Raw genomic sequence first — 25,151 nt, forward strand, 5'->3', positions numbered from 1 at the left:
AACAGAGTATCCATGGATATGATTTTACGGATGGATCAACGTTGTCTGTGGGAGAGAATGAAACAAATGAGTTTAAAGAAATAGCATTGACAAATAAAAGCTTATAAAATAAAAACTAAATTTAGATGTTAAGTGTATTAAACATTTTAAACATGTGTTGAAATTAATGAGGATGTATTTATCTGGTTAGTCACAGACTCTTAAACCTTTCTGATCAGATGAAATGTCACAAAATAGGTTTTTAGTAAATAAAAAGCAATGTACTTGAATAAAACACATAAATAGTGATTAATTTTATTAAACATTTAGAGCAAAATTTTAACATGTCTTGAACTTAATGAGGTGATGTTATGCGTCTAACTAAAGTCGCAGTCGCCTTAAATTTTTCTGAGCAGATGAAATGTTATAAATTAGGTTTTTCAGAAATAAAAAGCATTGCATATAAATAATCATATAAATAGTGATTCATTTTATTAAACATTTAAAGTAAGTTTTAAACAACTTGTTGAGCTTAATGAGGTGATGTTATGCGTCTGACTAAAGTCACAGACTCTTAAATCTTTTCTGATCAGATGAAATGTCACAAAAATGAGTTTAAAGAAATAGCTTTGATGGTGTATAAACACATAAATAGTGATTAATTTTATAAACATTTAAAGTAAGTTTTAACATGTGCTGAACTTAATGAGGTATCCTTTATGCGTCTGAGTAATGCTGCGGATTCTTAAGTCTTTCTGAGCAGGCGAAATGTCACAAACAGTTTTAAGAAATGAAAAGCTTGAATATAAAACACATAAATAGTGATTAAATGATGTAAGATGTTGAATTGACTATATGCATTTTAATCAAATACACCCCAATATACGGTCTTAAAACATATAAATTAGTGAGTCCATATTATTTGACACGTATAAGTATTTTAATCTATTACACCATGAATTACTGCCTTACACAGTTTAATAAAACATAACATTTTGAATAATAGGGGATATTATGTGAAATAAAATGTTAAATTAACAAGCATTTTAATCTAATACACTATACTGACTTACAGATAAATAAGCCATATACTGAATAATAGTGGATATTACGCGAAATAAAATGTTAAATTATCAAGTATAAGCATTTTAATCTAATACACTACAATATACTCACTTACAGATAAATAAACCATATAAAATAGTGAATAATAGTTGATATTATATTAAATAAGATGTTAAATAACCAAGTATACACATTTTAATCTAATACACTACGGTTATAGGGTCACACTGCGATATACTGACTTACATAAAAAACCCATACATATTAGATAAATGAAATAATGTATTAAATTACCGACTATACACATTTTAATCTAATGCATGACAATAAACTGTTTTACACCAATAAATAAAATAGTGAATAATAGGTGATAAGAACATCATGTGGATACCGCAATATACTGGCTTACAGATAAATGACCATATCAAATAGTAAATAATAGTTGATATTATATTAAATAAGTAGTTAAATTACCAAGTATACACATTTTAATCTATTACATCCGGAATATAGGTCCACACTTTAATATACTGTCTTACATAGCTAAATAAACATATAAAACAGTGAATAATAGTGGATATTATGTGAAATAAAATGTTAAATTGACTAAGTATTTGAATCTAATACATTATGATATAATGCCTTACACAGTTAAATAAAACATAAAATAGAGAATAATAGTTTATATTATTTGACATGCGCTGTTAAATTGACTAAGTATTTCTGGCTTATAAATAAACCATATGAAATAGTCAATAATAGTTCATATTATTTGAAATAAAATGTTAAAAAGTATTTTAAAATTAGTTTTAAACATGTGATGAAGTGAACTTACCATTGGTGAAATTAGGAGGTCTTTTTGGCTCTGGTTAAAATCACAGATCCTTGAATTTCTGAGGTGTTTGCTCTCCGTTTGCTAAATTGAAAATGAAGATCGCTTCCATCATGTCCGGGGCAAGGGGTCCGCCCCTTCCTCTCTGTGTAGCTGCTATCTTATGGTAGGTAATAGCATTAGCAGTTTGTTTCAGAAAACATCAAGCAATTAAAAGATAGTGCGGCCACATGGTGTTTTACAATCAAAGACCACAACTGTCTCCAACCATAAAATCTTCTGATCTGAAACATTCCTGTCTGGCGGGGTGACCCCAAAATGGTGCCATTTTGACACTTCATACGGACCAGGCTGTAAGATCAATATAATTAGATGTTTATACCGGCGTCTTCAGGAAAAAGTCAAAACAAATATGGTTGCAAAGTTACATATTATATAGCCTACTCTTATCCATTGATTGTGATAAGATAAATTGTCCTTATTTCCTGGGGAGTTGTCCCCATCCTGTTTTTCTTGACACCTCAATGACTCCTTTTGAAGAGCAGGTTTATTTTTCTAACATTTAAACTTACACATTAGAACACCCTCTGACTTTACGAATACACATAAATGACATCTTAATGATTTTTTTTTTTTTTTGTCCATTCATTTAAAGTATGCATGCGGGCTTACCATTCACTAGTGATACCTTACTTCTTTGATAATATTAAAGGTTTTATGAAATATCATTTCTAATTTTTTTCAGCACATGTAGTCAGTCACAGAAAATAATATTAGTGCAACAAATACGGAGATTATGTTTTATTTATTTTGATCAGGTTTGTTAAAAGTATGCCTGAATGATGTTAGTTAATCTGCACTGATGATGCATTCCTTTAAATCTTAACTTTGAGAGCATCAAAATTAAATAGATGTAAAATTATTATAATGTCACATGTGACATTAACATGACAGAAAAGACACTAACACAAATGACACAACGAATCACCAATGCCACACATAAGACCATAATTAGATGAGACTAAATTGTTACATTTGGTATACAATCTAAATTAATAGCTTTGAATAAAGTTTATCTTTAAATGGGGATTTTACTTAACAGTATCTGCTCAAAAACTTTACAATTTTAATGCAAAACTGTGCTTTGTCGTCTTAGATCTAATTTATACAATGATATGTAAGCAGTATTTTGTCCATCGACACACAACAGCAAACAGTATTCCTGGTACCGTAACTGTTTGGCCTTTTCCACTATCAAAACATTTCAAATGGAGGCATTCGACAATATAGGCCTACGGCTTTTTACGGTAATTTCAGGCTTTCCGCCAGCAAATGACGCCAGCTTTCTGGCAGAGCGGGGTCGCGGAAGGATTTGAATGTTGAACAGAGAGATACGGAGCGCAACAGGGATAGGGTGTTTTGGACAGCGTAAATAATAAAAGAAAAAACGAACAAAAACATCGCGATTCAAGCGGTAGACAACAGGTGAGGCGTTTGGGATGATTTTTGATGAAACCTGGGAGGTGGATGGCCGAATACTCTTTCAAGTATCTTAGCATGCGGTGTATGTAATTGATGCATTGAAGATGATATACTACTGTTGAATCAGATCAAATGCATTAATATTATGAACAGCAGCTACGCTAATTATTTCCCATCTGCTTTTCTGCTGTTATCTCGGGACGCTAGTCCCGAGGTAAATAGCGTTCGTCAGCTCCAGTTTGTATCCAGCCTCTCACGGAGACTTCAGATGCCCCAACACCTGCGATGAGACGACTCGACGCCTGTGAAGAGACGACTCAACGCCAGCGATATGTTATGCCCTAAATTAATACATGATGATTAACTAACTAAATTCTTCTATGTACATTTCTGAAATGCACTTTCTGTAAAGCTGCTTTGAAACAATATGTATTGTGAAAAGCGCTATACAAATAAATTTGAATTGAATTGAATTGAATGTCCGATGAACATAAGTATCCAGTGCTCGCACTGGACACAAGAGGTTCAGCCTTTCCTGGTCCGCAGATGTAAAAGGAGGAGGACAGAAAGCCTGCAGCACAATAGGCCTCGGAATCAAGGTCGGCACCTTAGGGACGTATCCCTGTTTCGGATATAAGAATGCCTTGACCATCCCCGGTGCAAACTCAAGGCAGGTGGGGGAAACCGAAAGGGCCTGAAGGTCTCCAACTCTCTTAAGGGAAGAAATAGCTAGCAGAAAGATAGTCTTGAGGGTAAGAAATTTCTCTGAAACCGAATCTAAGGGCTCGAACGTACTATAGTACTATAGCAAGATCCCAAGCTGGCACCTTAGTGCGAGTTGCAGGCCTCAGCCTCAATGTGCCACGAAGGAAACGTGTAATCAGGGGGTCTCGACCCAACGATGTACCCCCCACCAGGGCGTGGTAAGCCGCAATGGCCGCCACGTAGACCTTGAGCGTGGAAGGACATAGACCTGACGTAAAGCGCTCCTGCAGGAACTCGAGTACTGTGTTCACAGAACAGTTAACTGGATCCCACTGATGTCGGTGACACCATACAGAAAAAACTCTCCATTTAAGCGCATAAAGTTTCCTAGTAGCTGGAGCTCTGGAGCTTAGGATGGTCTCAGCAGCCTCAGCTGAGAGACCACTCTCTATGAGTTGGGCCCCCTCAGAGGCCAAACCCACAGGTTCCAAATCTCTGGTCGAGGGTGAAATATTGTGCCCCCGGCTTGAGACAGAAGGTCTCTCCTGATCGGGATCTCCAAGGGAGGACCGTCTAAGAGATGGATCAGGTCCGCAAACCAGATCCGACTCGGCCAGCGTGGTGCTACAAGCAGTAGGCTTATTCCGTACTGGCAGACTCGTTCCAGAACTCCTGGGAGCAGAGCAACAGGGGGAAATGCGTACAGACGTAGCCTCGGCCACGTCTGCACCATAGCATCCAGCCCCAGGGGGGCTGGGTGAGTAAGGGAGAACCAAAGTGGACAGTGTGTCGTATGCTGAGACGCAAACAGATCCACCTCTGCTTGGCCGTAAAACTCCCAAATTTTCTCCACCGCCTCGGGGTGGAGTCTCCAGTCCCCTGGCCTCAGCTCCTGCCTCGACAGGATGTCTGCCCCCATATTCTGGTCCCCAGGAATATACACTGCCCTCAGGGAGAGTACCTTCCCCAGAGACCACAGGAGGATCTGGTGCGCCAGTTTGCAAAGCGGACGCGACCGCAGACCCCCCTGACGGTTCAGATAAGAGACCACTGATGTGTTGTCTGTTCGTACAAGCACATGATGGCCCCTCAGGTCTGGGAGAAACTGTCTCAACGCATTGAAGACAGCCATCATCTCCAGGCAATTGATGTGCCACGAAAGATGATGACTTTTCCACAGACCCTGAACCGAGCGGCCTTCCATTACCGCTCCCCAGCCGGTGAGGGAAGCAACTGTCGAGATAGTAACACGATGGCAAAGAGCTCCCAATACAAGACCCTGGGTTAAGAACCAATGTTTCCTCCATATAATTAAGGCACGAAGGCACCGCCGCGTGACCTTGATCATACGAAGTGGGTTTCCCCTCGGGGAGAACCCTCTGGTCCTTAGCCACCACTGTAAAGGTCTCATGTACAGCAGGCCAAAAGGTATCACGTTGGACGCTGCCGCCAAGAGACCCAACAGTCTCTCGAACTGTTTCACAGTGCGTGACTGGCCTAGCTTTAGCTCTTTGGTGGCTGTCAGGATAGCAGCTACACGAACGGGCGATAGAGTGGCCCACATCGTCACTGAATCCCATACCACACCAAGGAAAGTGGTTCTCTGTACTGGAGAAAGAACACTCTTCTTGGCATTGAGCCTCAACCCCAACATCTGCATATGAGCGAGAACGACACCTCGGTGCCGAACCGCCAACTGCTCTGATTCCGCCAGAATCAGCCAGTCGTCGATGTAGTTCAGAATACGTATGCCCTGAAGCCTGAGAGGGGCTAGAGCTGCATCCACGCATTTCGTGAACGTGCGGGGTGATAAAGCTAGACCGAAAGGAAGAACCCGATATTGGTATTCTTTGCCCCCGAAAGAAAACCTTAGGAACTTCCTGTAGTGAGGGAGGATGGAGATATGGAAGTAAGCGTCCTTCAGATCTATCGTGACAAACCAGTCCTCGGATCTGATTTGAGTCACGATCTGTTTGAGTGTCAGCATCTTGAACTTGAGTTTCTGTACTGAACGATTCAACAGACGAAGATCTAAAATGGGACGCAACCCCCCATCCTTTTTTGGAACAATGAAATAACGGCTGTAAAAACCCGACTCTCTGTCGGGTGAGTACACCTGTTCTATAGCTTCCTTTGCTAACAGGGTCTTTACCTCTTGCTCCATTACCAGAGCCTGCTCGGGATGCACCACTGTGGGCAGCACCCCGTTGTAACGAGGAGGACGAGAACCGAACTGGATTCTGTATCCTTTCTCTACAATCTGCAGGACCCAATGAGAAATATTCGGCAGAAGCTTCCACGCTGCCAGAAAATTTACTAAGGGAACCAGCCTCTCGAGGCTGGTCTCTGGTGTTATCGAGATTCCAATTCCAATTCCGGAGCCTGAAACATAATGGCAGGAACTACCTGAACTGGCCGCTCTAAAGCCCCCCTCAGAGGGCGCGAAACCGATGCTGTGCCGCAGCATAGCATCAGCGACTCGCTGGAGACCGCTGCGCCCTGAAGGCAGGGTTGGCAGAACGGGCTCGTGAGGACCCCGAAATGGAACGGGCACCGTATAATGAGGTGTACACCGCTCTATTTCGGTCGGGGCTGTCCTCACAGGCCTGATGCATGAACATCAGGACCTTTTTTTTTTTCTGAGCCGAAGTCTTCTTCGCCTGAAGAGCGGTCCTCAGATCCGGCTTCGACTTAGAAGACTTCGGCTGAGAGGGTTGCGTGTGTCTCTTCAGTTTCCACGTGGAGGTGCACGAGACGCAACACTCTCTTTCTGATGCACACGATATGATGAGCTTGATGGCTGGGGCTGCTCACGCCCAGGAGCCCCAGGGGGCTGGACACGGCGAGGGATAAACTTTTTGAAAGCGTCCGCTTGCTTTTTGATTCCTGAAATCTCTCGACGACCGTGTGGACTGCGTCACCAAAGAGACCAGAAGGTTCAAGCGGAGCATCTAACAAAAAAGCACGATCTTTTTCTTTAATCTCCAAAAGATTCAACCATAAATGTCTCTCAGTAGCTACCGAAGCTGCCATAGACCGCCCAATTGCTCTGGCGGTCTCTTTAGTAGCCCTGAGAGAAAGATCGGTAGCCCGACGAAGTTCTCGAATATCATCATGACTAACTCCCTCACTATTATCCAGATCCCCCAGCAGGTCAGCTTGATAAGCCTGAAGCACTGCCACAGTATGCAGACATGCTCCAGCTTGACCTGCTGCCGTATAAACTTTGCCCACTAACGTGGCTTTGAGCCGAGGCTTTCAGAGACGATGTGGGACCAGGGGAAAGATAGCTGGCTAAATTCTGTTCCGCCTGGGGCATCGCCTCATAACCATACTCTTTCAGCCCTCTAATTCTTGAATAAATATTAACTTGAGGGCTGAAAAGTCGTGATGAGTATGGCTTATTCCATGATTTAGAAACCTCATTGTGAAGATCAGGAAAAAATGGAAGCCCTCGTGGTGGAGATGAAGCAGTAGAAGATAAAAGCGCTGGATCTTTCGGGTAAGGAAGGAGAAAGAGCCCTCGGACCCGTCTCCAACCCCTCCGAAAGATCCTTTTGCGATCCCCAGGAATGCATTCTCCGCGCTGCCTCGGCAGATGCGGGTCCTGATCCCTGCGGATCGCGAGCCTGCCCACTCTCTTTATCAAAGAGTGACAGGCGAGAGCGGAGCATGCGAAGCGGTAGCATCTCACAATGCTGGCACTCAGCCCCCTCGAAGGCTGAGACCGCATGCTCCACTCCCAAACAAATGACACAAAGCTTGTGTGTGTCCCCACCCGTTAAATAACGCGGGCAGGGAGAAGCACACTGTTTGTACACTTGTTTAGTTTCCATCCTTTTCCGCAACAGACAACAGTAAATAGACCGAGACAAAATGACACAGATCGCTTGCTGAGACACAGAAGCTAATGCCGCGTTTCACCGGATGTGCTCTTATGCCTTCCTGGTCATGACGTCACCCGCCCGTGACGCTCATTCTTTCCATTGGAGTAGTTGACATTGATGCTCAGACGCATTCACGCTGGGGGCGTTCCCAAAGCGTCGATGACGCATCGCGAGTTCCCTCGAAAGGGAACTATGCAACTCCATGTCACACACACACAAAATACTTGTAGGCTATATGTGCATTATAGTTAATTTTTCAACTTAAACGCGTTCTTTTTTATTTATTACGATTTTTTCTCAATAAAATCAGTAATTTATTCAAGTTTCTATCATTTGTCTATTTAAATTAAACAATTTTATACATTTACAAACACCACACACACACACACACACACACACTAATGGCCAATAACAGTAATTTATTGAAAGTCATCTTTTTCTGAAAAGATAATTCCTAGCACTTGAAGATAGCACAATGGTTTTAATTTTACAGCCAAAACAAAATATGTGAAAATCATCCTATTTTAGTTCTTCGGGTTCTAAAGGGTTAATTTGTATCTTTTAGAAAATAGCAGCACATTTTCAGAGACGAGATGTGTCTCTGTGGTCCATGAGACATCATAGGTAAAGTTTGTCTTGAGTGAATATTTATTTGTACACATCTTAAGAGCTTCAGGGTCAATGGGGCTCCTGAGATATTTGCAGGGTTCCTGACAAAATGTCATTCATTGATACTTTCTGCGTTTATAAAATTTACATTTCTTATGTCTACAAAGGTTCAACGTAAAAACATGATAAATATGAATCTATGTGAGGTCTCACCCACAAACGCAAAACATTGTGTTGGGTGATCCAGACATAGCTTTACTAAAAGAAAATATTATGGAAGTCATTTTCAAAACTGTAATAATACCATATTTACTAATATAATGGTTTCATGTTTATTTATAGTTTTTATTTGTTTGTTATTAACTAGTACCTTTTTGTTTTTAACTAACACTTAAACATCCAGCACGCAATTAACGAGATGTATAAGCTAAGGATGTTCTCTGACCCAAATAAACAGGTAATGGAGCGTTCACAATCTACAGTACAATATACAGTTAGATATTCTCCCACTATAAACTATTGTATGTGTGTAAATAGTTGTGCTTAAAGCTTTGGTTGTATTTTTACACATGCAAAGTACCACACAATTTTAAAGCCTATATGACTAACTTTAAAACATAATCTTTATACAGGAATCACATGTGTCCAAAACACACACGCAAGATTCATAAGATCAAATCACTATGAAAAGAGGGATGGAAAAGCACCGGTTATAATAAATGCACAAAAGTGTTTTTGTTTTAGGTGAAGACTTTTCTTTGAGAGCGGTCAACACTCAGTGGTTATAGGTGTGGCAGCTTGCGATCAGGAGTTTACTACAAGGCCAGTTATGGCACTAAACCGACTACGCCACCCCGGAAATTGGCCGGGGACCCACAGATAATTTGCAAAGACACACAGATTCGTAGTGGCTGAGTCAGGTATCAGACAAGGATAATCGCTTCACAGATTTTATTCTTCAATACATACAATAAAATGCAACTGGTATCTTTTAATATGCAAACAGCAAAAGGAACGCATCAATCATAAAACACGTTACACAGACAGACAGACACACACACACACACTACCACTTCAGAACTGGGGGATTCATCTTGCCTGTCCAATAAACACAGCAACTACTCGTGCTCTCACCACACAACACCAAATCACCCGCTGTGAACACTGCAGACCGATAGCCGAACCACCACCACACACAGAGGACTCTGGCTAATACTGGAATCCCAATTCTGAGTAGAAGAGAAAGCAGTATGAGATACAACCAAACAAATACACATTCCACGTAATGGTCTGTCAATTAAACACTCATCACATGTTGCCAGAAGGAATCAGTTTGTCACAATATTCACTGGCTGACACTGGTGAACTCTTGTCAGCACAACACAATACTCAAAACACATTTACAAGCAACATCCACAGTGACATAATCTTCACAATGAAACACAGTAGTAGCGACAAAACTAGTAGCTTCTCGCCACTGTACTCAGGTCTGAATGTCAATTATATTAAAGACTAAATTTAGAAGCGTCACCAAAGGCTGTGAACACACTATCGATCCGGTCGTCAAGGAGACCCTCGTTCGCTAAAAATGAGACAATCAAACAATTAGAATAAATATACAGTACAGATTGGCAACAAATGCGTCGTCACGGTCGTCAAGGAGACCCTCGTGCGCTGGAATGAGATCGTCAAACAGTTAGAATAAATATACAGTACAGATCGGCAACAAATGCGTCGTTATGGTTGTCAAAGAGACCCTATTTCGCTGGAATGAGATCGTCCAACAGTTAGAATAAATATACAGTACAGAACAGCAACAAATGCGTCGTTATGGTTGTCAAAGAGACCCTCGTTCGCTGGAATGAGATCGTCCAACAGTTAGAATAAATATACAGTACAGATCGGCAACAAATGCGTCGTTACGGTCGTCAAGGAGACCCTTGTTCGCTGAAATGAGATCGTCCGGTAGTTAGAGTGAAAGGTACAGATCGACGGTCGATGCCTCGTTCCAATAAAAGGCAGAGGAATGGTCGAAGACAGCTTGCAGAGGAGAATACAACTCAGTTCGGAAGCGCTCCAGTTCGAATGACTACCGGATGCAGGTAATCCTCACAGGACCATCAAATGGGTCGCATAAAGCCTAACAGCGCCCACAAAGCCTGCTGCAACACCTCCTGGCCCCCGTGTCACTGTAAAAATATAATACACATTTCAATTTAAGAAATCACCGTCTCGTGAACCTAACGTTAAAATAAGCTTAACATACCTGCGTATGGTAACTCGCCCCGCCCAGTGCACTTGATGGCGTGCCAATTATGGCCTCACATTAATAAATACTAGTTCGACGGGTCTAAAGTACTCCTCAGCCACACACTGTAAATCACATGAGTGTCAAATTACCCTTCCACACCAAACATTCATAATGAGACTTGCCACCAGTAGCTCTTACCTCCTGGACATAAACACGGCGCACAAGAAATGACGTCACTCCCAGGACCCAGAAAGACGCGCTTAATGATGTCAACCTCATCTCCTTTTATGTCCCTTGAACGTGCCGTATCCGCCCCTAATCACTATAAGGATTGATCGCATCACCACAATCTACCCCCCCATTAGTCATCGTAGTCCCGACGATGAACACCTCTACTGATCCCAAGGTCTAAACCAGGTAACCACAGAATTAAACCCTAAGGTAGACATGGAATTTTGACTAGCTTCACTTCCTACAGCTCGTGGCAAGTGGTGCACGTTGGAGTGTTGCCCTGCCCCAACCCGTCCAGTTCGCCTTGTGGCCCTTCCAGATTTGTTAGGTGGTCCAAGAATGACGGATCCTAACTCTGCCTGTGAGCTTGCACCACCCCCACTTACTCCCACTATAGGCCTACTGCCTGATTCTTCAAATCCAGAGGTGGGACGGACCCTTGCCTCTGAAGGAGCTCTACTCACCGCTGCACCCCCTTGAATGACCGGTGGGGCCACTCCCACCACATAAGCCAAGTCCCCTTCCTCGGATTCATTCTCCATTTCCAGGGGTGCTGATAATTCTGCCCGATCCCCAAGAGACTCTGTTGGTATCGGATTACCTTGAATACGGGATTTTAGGGACATCCGGTGCACCTGACGGACCTTACTGAGGTCATGTACTGGGGCCACCGTGTACACTGACCCACCATCTCGTGGAGCCCGAACTACCTGGTATACCGTCGAGCTCCATAGGTCCTGGATCTTATGCCGTCCCAAGAATCCATGCTCTCGCAGATAGACCAATTGGCCCTCAGACAGCGGCTTCTCCCTTACCCGTTGATCATGCTTGGCCTTCCGATGTTGGGCTGCCACTTGCAGCCGGTCACGGGCACCCTCAAAGGCCACTTGGAGCCGGGCCTGATGCTCTTCCACCCAATGGTGCACTCCACCGGCCACTGGCTCCTGCACACGTCCAAGCAAAAAATCCACAGGGAGCCTAGCCTCCTGTCCAAACATTAAGTAATAAGGAGATTCTCCAGTGGCTTGGTGGGGAGTAGTGTTGTAACAAAACAACACCTGGGACAAACAGGAAGCCCAGTCCCTCTTTCTTCCGGTCGGCAGTGTCCGCAATAAATTATGTAATGTACGGTTGAACCGTTCGCACTGGCCGTTACCGGCTGGATGGTATGGGGTTGTGCGGGACTTACCCACCTGGTAAAGGCTACACAGCTGCTGAATGAGACGGGATTCAAAATTGCGGCCCTGATCGGAATGAATCCGCCCTGGGACCCCAAGCTTATAGAACCACTCTTCCACCAAGGCACGGGCCACAGTTTCCGCCCGCTGATCTCGAGTAGGGACTGCCACTGTAAACTTACTGAATACGTCCGTCATTACCAGGACGTTTTCTTGCCCTGAGTGAGAGGGCTCCAAGACCGTGAAATCAAGGGCCACTATCTCATTCGGGCGGGAGGCAAGTAGGTGTGCCATATAACTCCGAGCAACTGGTGCAGCCTCCTTAGCCTGCTGGCACCGCTCGCATTGCTGTACCCACTGGGCTACATCGGCCGACATCCCTGGCCAGTAGCACCGTTGTCGCACCAACTCCAGTGTGCGTTCAGTGCCTTGATGCCCATGGCACTGATGTAACTGGGTCAGTACCTCAGGCTGTAACACAGCAGGCAGCACAAGCTGCAGCACCTCGTCGCCGCCATCCGAACGACAAACCCGTCGATGTAACAGGCCCTCCTGTTCCTCCAAACGGTCCCACTGCCGAAGTAATACCAACACCAGCTTAGGCAGCAATCGTCGCTCATTGGGCCCAGGGCCTCGCCCTTGGCGCCAATACTTAAGAGCTGCACCAATAATGGGATCTTCCTCCTGCAGCACCACCAGTTCTGGCCCAGATCGACTTGGCATGGCCTGCACTGCTCTTACAGTGGTGGGTCCCATCGGATCCACAACAGGCACACGCCTCAATAATTCAGGAACTACTGTTCCCAACTGACTACTCTCTTCCATGGGCTGTCCCCCAGAAGGCAAGCGCGATAATGCATCCGCATTCTGATTAGACCTACCTGACCGATACTGCACCTCAAAATCAAAGGCCGCTAGTTCGGCCGCCCACCGCTGTTCTGTGGCGCCCAATTTTGCAGTAGCCAGGTGACTGAGCGGATTATTGTCTGTGCGTACAATGCATCGATGTCCCAACAGGTATTCACGAAATTTTTCGGCCATGGCCCATTTTAAGGCCAAAAATTCGAGCCGCTAGCCGAAGACCTCGGCTAGCGTAAGCCACTGGCCTCACCTTACCATCAACCTCTTGGGAGAGCACTGCACCTAATCCTACATGACTGGCATCGATCTCCAAGATAAATGGAAGCTTAAAGTCGGCATATGCAAGGACCGGTGCAGTAGTAAGCTTCTGCTTCAAGGTACGAAATGCTTGCTCACACTGTTCGGACCACAACGCTGCCAATTCCTGTCTCCGGCTGCTCACTTTCCCTCCACCTGCCTTGGTCACTAGCTGATGTAATGGAGCTGCTACCTGGGCAAATCCTTCTACAAACCGCCTATAGTAGCTAACAAAGCCAAGAAACGTCCGCAGCTCTGACACAGTTTTGGGACATGGCCACTGAGCCACAGCCTCGACCTTACCTGGGTCTGTCGCTACCCCCTGGGACGATATTACGTGTCCCAAGTACTGCACCTTTTCCCTAAAAAATGCACACTTTTCCAACTTGACCTTGAGGCCAGCGGCTCGTAAGCGACCCAGCACCATCCTCAATCTCTGCAGATGGTGTTGCACGGATGAGGAGTACACAATAATGTCGTCAAGATACAATAAGACAGACTGGTGTCGCTGGTCGCCAAAGAGCCGCTCCATCAAACGTTGGAAGGTGCCTGGAGCATTGCACAGGCCAAAGGGCATACGGTTCCATTCATATAGCCCGAAGGGGGTACAAAAAGCTGTTCTATGACGATCAGATTCAGCAACAGGGACTTGATTGTACCCGCTGGCCAGATCTAACGTGGTGAACCAGCGAGCCCCTGTTAAAGAATCTAATGTCTCTTCAATTCGAGGCAGCGGGAAGGAGTCCCTTCGAGTCTTTGCATTGAGCTGACGGTAGTCTACGCACATGCGTAGGCTACCGTCCTTCTTCTTGACTAAGACTAGTGGGGAAGCATATGGGCTGCAACTTTCTCGAATCACCTGCGTCTCTAAAAGCTGGCTAATATGAGTCTTAACTAACTCATACTCGGACGGAGGGATTCGTCTATAACGTTGTCGGACTGGAGTCTCATCCATTAAGGGAATTTCGTGAGACAAGAGGTCCGTGCAACCCAGGTCTCCCTCACCAGTGGAAAACACACTCTGGAATTCCTGAAGAAGAGCTCTTACCTGTACCTGCTCCTCGTCAGACAACCCTAGTAGTTCTACACTTTCAACGCGCTCTGCCCCTGATGCAACAACGCTATCGCAGGTTGCTATACAGTCGTTCACACCTGAAACCTCAGACAGCCCAACAGGTAGATCTACAAAATACACTTCCCGCAGCTTCCCAAGGATAGTTGTGGGATATAAAACAGCGTCGAGAACACCAACGTTAACGATGGGCACCAAAACCGTACCACCACGCACATACACTAGAGACGGGGAGGCCAACAAACCAACAGGCAACCCGGTCTCAAGGGGCTCAAATAACACGGTCTTACCACCAAAAACGGATGAACACGTTGCAGTAACAAATTTCAACGTGCCGCCTGGAACACGACACACTCGGCGACCACGGACTTTTACGTTACCTCCGCCTATGAGAACGCCATCTACCTTTTGACAGGTTTGAAAGGCTTGAGACAATTCCACCTCCTGCGTCACAAGTGGTAACTCAAATAAGGTGGGTCCGTACTGCCCGAATAGCTCACGGTAGCAGCGATTAAGAACATTCATTCCCAGAATGCCAGGAGTGCTAGAGCTGCTGCCGGGAGGATCACGAACCACCAGTATTCCACACTCTGATACCATGCAACCACACAGTTCAATGTCTAATTCTATGTACCCAATATAAGGGATTTCCAGTCCATTGGCTGCTCTGAGCTGTAACCAGTGGCATGACTGCAAACGATCCTGGCCCCATGGTTCGAACCGTGACCTAAAACAGCTCTCTGTAATTGTCGACACCATGGAACCAGTATCGATCAAACAGGGTACTGAGACACCCCCAATCGTAACAACGAGGTGTGGGCATGAGGAGACTAAACGAGACACTGATACGCCCTTATGGAAAACACGGGAGCCATACATACCCCCAACCGGACTGTGGCTCTGTAGCCCGGTGGGAACTAGTTTCCCGGCTGATTAGGGAAACTGGGCCTAACTGGCCTTGTGTTGCTAGATGAAAAATCAGCACGAGGATGGACTGGAGGACCAGGAGAACGAGGTTGCCAATTACACTCCCGTGCGAAATGACCGGGCTGCTGACACCGTCGGCAAATCACAGAAGCGGAACGGGGCGAACGACCACCAAACTGGGGACTTTGGCTACTGGCAAACATTTGAGTAAGCTGGTCAAGTTGCTTTTGCTGCTGATTCAGCATTTCCCGCAATTCACCCAATTCCGACAAACGCTCCCCACGCCTAGGACTCAACCCAGTATTGCCTTGAACCCCACATTGAATCCCATGCACGAGAGGAACAGATTGACTTCGCCCCCTTGCACTGCCTGGCATTCCCTCTCGTTCCCAGCGGATAGCTTCCCCTCGCACCTCCAACAGTGTTGCAGCAGGCTGACGCCGAACTAATTGCTTTAGCTCCCTACGTAACGCATTGTCTAATACGCATTCAATAAATTGGTCCCTTACAATTACATCTGCATTTGAAATGACATGTGGTGACTGTTGTTTAAGTCTATCAAAGAGACCCAACAGTGCCAGGGAGAACTCTTGTAATGTTTCCCCCTCCAATTGTCGCCGCGAGTAAAAACCTCTTGAAGTGCAACGTAGGATTCTGCACACCCATATAGCTCACGCAGTGCTGAGAAAAATTTTTCAGGGTCATCTTTATCCATACTAGGTCTATATTTAATTTCGTCTCGAGCCTCTCCTTCAAGATGATCGAACAAAAAGAACGCCCTTTCAGCAATTGTCATGTTCCGCATACGCATACACGCCTCAGCTTCTTCGACCCATCCCTCAATGCCTATACCGGACCTACCATTGAATTTTGGACAACGCCGTTCTCGGGGAATAAACACGAAACGTTCAACGGTACCAACATTGGATTCAGCAAAACTAGGCGTTGCTGGCCGTGACGCACTACTAGAGCCTGCACCAGGATCAGGCAGCTCAACCGGCACCCGTTCCTGTCGCAGTCGCTCATTATCAGCCTTCAACTGGGCCACAAGATCTCTCATTTCCTGTAATTCAGCCTCCATAGCCAAATACTATAAGGGGTACTTACCGGGCGAAGCTCTACTGTATTGTCACAACTAAACAAGAAAAATACACAAAGAGAAAAGAAACAATATCACAATGTCTGAATCTGTACAACAGCCACAACACCCTGCCGACTATACGCCAAGTGTGGCAGCTTGCGATCAGGAGTTTACTACAAGGCCAGTTATGGCACTAAACCGACTACGCCACCCCGGAAATTGGCCGGGGACCCACAGATAATTTGCAAAGACACACAGATTCGTAGTGGCTGAGTCAGGTATCAGACAAGGATAATCGCTTCACAGATTTTATTCTTCAATACATACAATAAAATGCAACTGGTATCTTTTAATATGCAAACAGCAAAAAGAACGCATCAATCATAAAACACGTTACACAGACAGACAGACACACACACACACACTACCACTTCAGAACTGGGGGATTCATCTTGCCTGTCCAATAAACACAGCAACTACTCGTGCTCTCACCACACAACACCAAATCACCCGCTGTGAACACTGCAGACCGATAGCCGAACCACCACCACACACAGAGGACTCTGGCTAATACTGGAATCCCAATTCTGAGTAGAAGAGAAAGCAGTATGAGATACAACCAAACAAATACACATTCCACGTAATGGTCTGTCAATTAAACACTCATCACATGTTGCCAGAAGGAATCAGTTTGTCACAATATTCACTGGCTGACACTGGTGAACTCTTGTCAGCACAACACAATACTCAAAACACATTTACAAGCAACATCCACAGTGACATAATCTTCACAATGAAACACAGTAGTAGCGACAAAACTAGTAGCTTCTCGCCACTGTACTCAGGTCTGAATGTCAATTATATTAAAGACTAAATTTAGAAGCGTCACCAAAGGCTGTGAACACACTATCGATCCGGTCGTCAAGGAGACCCTCGTTCGCTAAAAATGAGACAATCAAACAATTAGAATAAATATACAGTACAGATTGGCAACAAATGCGTCGTCACGGTCGTCAAGGAGACCCTCGTGCGCTGGAATGAGATCGTCAAACAGTTAGAATAAATATACAGTACAGATCGGCAACAAATGCGTCGTTATGGTTGTCAAAGAGACCCTATTTCGCTGGAATGAGATCGTCCAACAGTTAGAATAAATATACAGTACAGAACGGCAACAAATGCGTCGTTATGGTTGTCAAAGAGACCCTCGTTCGCTGGAATGAGATCGTCCAACAGTTAGAATAAATATACAGTACAGATCGGCAACAAATGCGTCGTTACGGTCGTCAAGGAGACCCTCGTTCGCTGAAATGAGATCGTCCGGTAGTTAGAGTGAAAGGTACAGATCGACGGTCGATGCCTCGTTCCAATAAAAGGCAGAGGAATGGTCGAAGACAGCTTGCAGAGGAGAATACAACTCAGTTCGGAAGCGCTCCAGTTCGAATGACTACCGGATGCAGGTAATCCTCACAGGACCATCAAATGGGTCGCATAAAGCCTAACAGCGCCCACAAAGCCTGCTGCAACACCTCCTGGCCCCCGTGTCACTGTAAAAATATAATACACATTTCAATTTAAAAAATCACCGTCTCGTGAACCTAACGTTAAAATAAGCTTAACATACCTGCGTATGGTAACTCGCCCCGCCCAGTGCACTTGATGGCGTGCCAATTATGGCCTCACATTAATAAATACTAGTTCGACGGGTCTAAAGTACTCCTCAGCCACACACTGTAAATCACATGAGTGTCAAATTACCCTTCCACACCAAACATTCATAATGAGACTTGCCACCAGTAGCTCTTACCTCCTGGACATAAACACGGCGCACAAGAAATGACGTCACTCCCAGGACCCAGAAAGACGCGCTTAATGATGTCAACCTCATCTCCTTTTATGTCCCTTGAACGTGCCGTATCCGCCCCTAATCACTATAAGGATTGATCGCATCACCACATAGGAATAAATGACCATTAAGAATTTAAGCGATAGTCTTTCTGTTTGAGGATCTTTAACTAAATTGATACTTTGTTTAGTGCAACTTTCCATCTATCTATGATGTGGACTCACACAATGTATTAACACAAAAAGTAAGCGCATGCTGTTTTAAACTATACGGCACATCTGACTATTGCACTGAGAGATGTTATGCCCAATGCAGTTATGACTAATGCATGCTAATTTAAGTTTGAGACTGTTAAAGTTCCACACTCTGGTAAAAACTGCAGATACAATGGCTCAAAAGTACATTCTAGAGGTCCACTTGCTAAAAAGTAAATAACACATGAACCATTTAAATGAATACAGAAAAGCCACTTGTGATCAGTTTGAATATTTGTAATTGGCATTTTTTATACTACTCGATTACACTCCTGTTTGTTTTTGTTTTTGCACAGTGTGCAAAAACTACAGTCTCCGAGCGTGTTCAAACATGTTCATATAGGAATTTATGAAAATCATTAACAAATATAGCATAAAGAGAATTACATTACAGTCCTTCTATATGAGTGTGTTTAAGACTAAGCAAATCATATTTATTTTAAATCATCGTCTTTCCGCCATGTCTTGATACTTTTTCTTTTATAAAATGTACTTTTTCTTATTTCTACAAAGGCTCAATCTCAGTTCATTTCCTAGCAAACATAATGTAAAAAAAATATTAAAAATATATATGTCTGTTTTTGTGTCTGTCACATATTTACAGTGTTTTTAAGAAATAGATGCCGCAATACTCCAAACAGCTCAACACACAAGCATGGTCAATTGGTGAAAACGACACATATGTAAGGTAGTTCCCTTTCGAGGGAACTCGCGATGCGTCATCAACGCTTTGGGAACGCCCCCAGCATGAATGCGTCTGAGCATCAATGTCAACTAGTCCAATGGAGAGAATGAGCGTCACGGGCGGGTGACGTCATGACCAGGAAGGCATAAGAGCACATCCGGTGAAACGCAGCATTAGCTTCTGTGTCTCAGCAAGCGATCTGTGTCATTTTGTCTCTGTCTATTTACTGTTGTCTGTTGCGGAAAAGGATGGAAACTAAACAAGTGTACAAACATTGTGCATCTCCCTGCCCGCGTTATTTAACGGGTGGGGACACACACGAGCTTTGTGTCATTTGTTTGGGAGTGGAGCATGCGGTCTCAGCCTTCGAGGGGGCTGAGTGCCAGCATTGTGAGATGTTACCGCATCGCATGCTCCGCTCTCGCCTGTCACTCTTTGATAAAGAGAGTGGGCAGGCTCGCGATCCGCAGGGATCAGGACCCGCGTCTGCCGAGGCAGCGCGGAGAATGCATTCCTGGGGATCGCAAAAGGATCTTTCGGAGGGGTTGGAGACGGGTCCGAGGGCTCTTTCTCCTTCCTTACCCGAAAGATCCAGCGCTCCCCCCCCCCCCCCCCGGTGTCGGAAGCACGCTCTGCGGTTTCTTCCGCCCGGGGAGAGAGCCCTCCATTACTTCATTGCTCTTCCTCCGAGGAGGTCGATGCTATGAGTTTGGAGAGTGAAAGCACACACATGGGGGAAAGAGATTCACAATTTATTTCCCCAGCATATGATGAGCTGGTGGATGTTATGTCGCGGGCTGTAGATAAATTAAAGATTGAATGGCCATCTGATAATAGGGGCGCTCGTCCTAAGAGTAAATTAGATGAGCGCTTTTTATCTTCTACTGCTTCATCTCCACCACGAGGGCTTCCATTTTTTCCTGATCTTCACAATGAGATTTCTAAATCATGGAATAAGCCATACTCATCACGACTTTTCAGCCCTCAAGTTAATATTTATTCAAGAATTAGAGGGCTGAAAGAGTGTGGTTATGAGGCGATGCCCCAGGCGGAACAGAATTTAGCCAGCTATCTTTCCCCTGGTCCCGCATCGTCTCTGAAAGCCTCGGCTTTGCCCACTAGACCGCTCAAAGCCACGTCGGTGTTAGTGGGCAAAGCTTATACGGCAGCAGGTCAAGCTGGAGCATGTCTGCATACTATGGCAGTGCTTCAGGCTTATCAAGCTGACCTGCTGGGGGATCTGGATAATAGTGAGGGAGTTAGTCATGGCGATATTCGAGAACTTCATTGGGCTACCGATCTTTCTCTCAGGGCTACTAAAGAGACCGCCAGAGCAATTGGGTGGTCTATGGCAGCTTTGGTAGCTACTGAGAGACATTTATGGTTGAATCTTTCGGAGATTTAAGAAAAAGATAGTGCTTTTTTGTTAGATGCTCCGCTTGAACCTTCTGGTCTCTTTGGTGACGCAGTCCACACGGTCGTCGAGAGATTTCAGGAATCAAAGAAGCAAGCGGACGCTTTCAAAAAGTTTATCCCTCGCCGTGTCCAGCCCCCTGGGGCTGCTGGGCATGAGCAGCCCCAGCCATCAAGCTCATCATATCGTGTGCATCAGAAAGAGAGTGTTGCGTCTCGTGCACCTCCACGTGGAAACTGGAGACAGACGCAACCCTCTCAGCTGAAGTCTTCTAAGTCGAAGCCGGATCTGAGGACCGCTCTTCAGGCGAAGAAGACTTCGGCTCAGAAAAAAAAAAGGTCCTGATGTTCATGCATCAGGCCTGTGAGGACAGCCCCGACCGAAATAGAGCGGTGTACACCTCATTATACGGTGCCCGTTCCATTTCGGGGTCCTCACGAGCCCGTTCTACCAACCCTGCCACCCTCGGTGCTTCAGGGCGCAGCGGTCTCCAGCGAGTCGCTGATGCTATGCTGCGGCACAGCATCGGTTTCGCGCCCTCTGAGGGGGGCTTTAGAGCGGCCAGTTCAGGTAGTTCCTGCCATTATGTTTCAGGCTCCGGAATTGGCTGTCTCGATAACACCAGAGACCAGCCTCGAGAGGCTGGTTCCCTTAGTAAATTTTCTGGCAGCGTGGAAGCTTCTGCCGAATATTTCTCATTGGGTCCTGCAGATTGTAGAGAAAGGATACAGAATCCAGTTTGGTTCTCGTCCTCCTCGTTACAACGGGGTGCTGCCCACAGTGGTGCATCCCGAGCAGGCTCTGGTAATGGAGCAAGAGGTAAAGGCCCTGTTAGCAAAGGAAGCTATAGAACAGGTGTACTCACCCGACAGAGAGTCGGGTTTTTACAGCCGTTATTTCATTGTTCCAAAAAAGGATGGGGGGTTGCGTCCCATTTTAGATCTTAGTCTGTTGAATCGTTCAGTACAGAAACTCAAGTTCAAGATGCTGACACTCAAACAGATCGTGACTCAAATCAGGTCCGAGGACTGGTTTGTCACGATAGATCTGAAGGACGCTTACTTCCATATCTCCATCCACCCTCAGCACAGGAAGTTCCTAAGGTTTTTTTTTCGGGGGCAAAGAATACTAATATCGGGTTCTTCCTTTCGGTCTAGCTTTATCACCCCGCACGTTCACGAAATGCGTGGATGCAGCTCTAGCCCCTCTCAGGCTTCAGGGCATACGTATTCTGAACTACATCGACGACTGGCTGATTCTGGCGGAATCAGAGCAGTTGGCGGTTCGGCACCGAGGTGTCGTTCTCGCTCATATGCAGATGTTGGGGTTGAGGCTCAATGCCAAGAAGAGTGTTCTTTCTCCAGTACAGAAAACCACTTTCCTTGGTGTGGTATGGGATTCAGTGACGATGCGGGCCACTCTATCGCCCGTTCGTGTAGCTGCTATCCTGACAGCCACCAAAGAGCTAAAGCTAGGCCAGTCACGCACTGTGAAACAGTTCGAGAGACTGTTGGGTCTCTTGGCGGCAGCGTCCAACGTGATACCTTTTGGCCTGCTGTACATGAGACCTTTACAGTGGTGGCTAAGGACCAGACGGTTCTCCCCGAGGGGAAACCCACTTCGTATGATCAAGGTCACGCGGCGGTGCCTTCGTGCCATAATTATATGGAGGAAACATTGGTTCTTAACCCAGGGTCCGGTATTGGGAGCTCTTTGCCATCGTGTTACGATCTCGACAGATGCTTCCCTCACCGGCTGGGGAGCGGTAATGGAAGGCCGCTCGGTTCAGGGTCTGTGGAAAAGTCATCATCTTTCGTGGCACATCAATTGCCTGGAGATGATGGCTGTCTTCAATGCGTTGAGACAGTTTCTCCCAGACCTGAGGGGCCATCATGTGCTTGTACGAACAGACAACACATCAGTGGTCTCTTATCTGAACCGTCAGGGGGGTCTGCGGTCGCGTCCGCTTTGCAAACTGGCGCACCAGATCCTCCTGTGGTCTCTGGGGAAGGTACTCTCCCTGAGGGCAGTGTATATTCCTCGGGACCAGAATATGGGGGCAGACATCCTGTCGAGGCAGGAGCTGAGGCCAGGGGACTGGAGACTCCACCCCGAGGCGGTGGAGAAAATTTGGGAGTTTTACGGCCAAGCAGAGGTGGATCTGTTTGCGTCTCAGCATAAGACGCACTGTCCACTTTGGTTCTCCCTTACTCACCCAGCCCCCCTGGGGCTGGATGCTATGGTGCAGACGTGGCCGAGGCTATCTCTGTACGCATTTCCCCCTGTTGCTCTGCTCCCAGGAGTTCTGGAACGAGTCCGCCAGTACGGAATAAGCCTACTGCTTGTAGCACCACGCTGGCCGAGTCGGATCTGGTTTGCGGACCTGATCCATCTCTTAGACGGTCCTCCCTTGGAGATCCCGATCAGGAGAGACATTCTGTCTCAAGCCGGGGGCACAACGGCTTCTGAGGGGGCCCAACTCATAGAGAGTGGTCTCTCAGCTGAGGCTGCTGAGACCATCCTAAGCTCCAGAGCTCCAGCTACTAGGAAACTTTATGCGCTTAAATGGAGAGTTTTTTCTGTATGGTGTCACCGACATCAGTGGGATCCAGTTAACTGTTCTGTGAACACAGTACTCGAGTTCCTGCAGGAGCGCTTTACGTCAGGTCTATGTCCTTCCACGCTCAAGGTCTACGTGGCGGCCATTGCGGCTTACCACGCCCTGGTGGGGGGTACATCATTGGGTCGAGACCCCCTGATTACACGTTTCCTTCGTGGCACATTGAGGCTGAGGCCTGCAACTCGCACTAAGGTGCCAGCTTGGGATCTTGCTATAGTACTAGAAGGCCTGTCTAGGGCTCCGTTCGAGCCCTTAGATTCGGTTTCAGAGAAATGTCTTACCCTCAAGACTATCTTTCTGCTAGCTATTTCTTCCCTTAAGAGAGTTGGAGACCTTCAGGCCCTTTCGGTTTCCCCCACCTGCCTTGAGTTTGCACCGGGGATGGTCAAGGCATTCTTATATCCGAAACAGGGATACGTCCCTAAGGTGCCGACCTTGATTCCGAGGCCTATTGTGCTGCAGGCTTTCTGTCCTCCTCCTTTTACATCTGCGGACCAGGAAAGGCTGAACCTCTTGTGTCCAGTGCGAGCACTGGATACTTATGTTCATCGGACATCTTCAATGAGGAAGTCCGACCAGTTATTTATTTGCTTTGGATCACCTAAGAAAGGTCTTCCTGCTTCTAAACAGACGGTTAGTAAGTGGATAGTCGAGGCTATTTCACTTGCGTACGAGTACTCTGACCATCCGTGTCCCTTGGTGGTCAGAGCTCACTCTACGAGGGGTATGGCGGCCTCTAAAGCCTTGTTATTTGGGGTTTCTCTCCAAGACGTTTTTGATGCGGCAGGCTGCTCCTCACCGCTCATATTCGTCAGGTTTTACAGTTTGGACCTGGATGCTGCCCCAGGTTCTCAGGTGCTTAGTGCTTAGTTCCAACAGACTGACACTCAGGTACTTGGAATTCTGGCGTTTTGGGTATTCTCGTTCCCAAAGCGTCGATGACGCATCGCGAGTTCCCTCGAAAGGGAACGTCTCAGGTTACTACTGTAACCATAGTTCCCTGAGTAAGGGAACGAGACGATGCGTCACCCTGCCATACTTCCTGCATCCCTGTGATCGGCTTGCTTCGACTTTTTGAAGCTAATGCCGCGTTTCACCGGATGTGCTCTTATGCCTTCCTGGTCATGACGTCACCCGCCCGTGACGCTCATTCTTTCCATTGGACTAGTTGAAATTGATGCTCAGACGCATTCACGCTGGGGGCGTTCCCAAAGCGTCGATGACGCATCGTCTCGTTCCCTTACTCAGGGAACTATGGTTACAGTAGTAACCTGAGACGTTTTCCAAATATCCCCTAAAAGCAAATACTGTATGTTTGTATTACACTTTTTAAATGCTAATCTAGCTTTAAAGTTAGAATAAAAAGTTATATCCAAACATATATTCATACATGTTGTGTTCTGATACAATGCTCTGACAATACTTTTTTGTTTTATAAATACAATTTTCTTATTTCTACAAATAGCAGTCTGATAAATTTGAGTTAATACACAATTAAGCAAGTGAATAATGCTACAAATACGTCTGACACGCTAAAATACAGTGTAAATACAGATCTAAAATACACCTTCTAAAATACAGATAATTTTTCTTTTGACAAATCTACAATTCAAATAATCTCACCCGTGGTGTTTAACGTCCAAGAGTTGAAGAAGCAGTTCTTTATGCAAAAAAAACAACAACAAAAAAAACATCAATAATACAAATAGTTTAAGTTGACATAAACAAAACACCCCAGATCCTCACATAAATTATAGTAAACATTTACAAAATGTTAATAGATTCTGACAGTTTTGTCAGAGTACCTGTACCACATTATTGTAATGCAAACACATTTGAGGAGTAACGTTACCAGTCCTTGTAAAGGTTATGGAT

At 45.6% G+C, this 25,151-nt stretch overlaps 1 protein-coding gene across 1 annotated transcript in view; it reads left to right on the forward strand.

The window, feature by feature from the left end:
- The window catches only part of LOC130103056 (fibrillin-1-like), a 190,998-nt gene that overhangs the window by 90,810 nt on the left and 75,037 nt on the right, over positions 1-25,151 (forward strand). The gene's annotated exons all lie outside the window — the stretch shown is intronic.

Source organism: Rhinichthys klamathensis, unplaced genomic scaffold (genome assembly GCF_029890125.1).
Source record: "Rhinichthys klamathensis goyatoka isolate OS25496 unplaced genomic scaffold, OSU_Roscu_1.1 h1tg000281l_1, whole genome shotgun sequence".
Classification (NCBI taxonomy): Eukaryota; Metazoa; Chordata; class Actinopteri; order Cypriniformes; family Leuciscidae; genus Rhinichthys; species Rhinichthys klamathensis.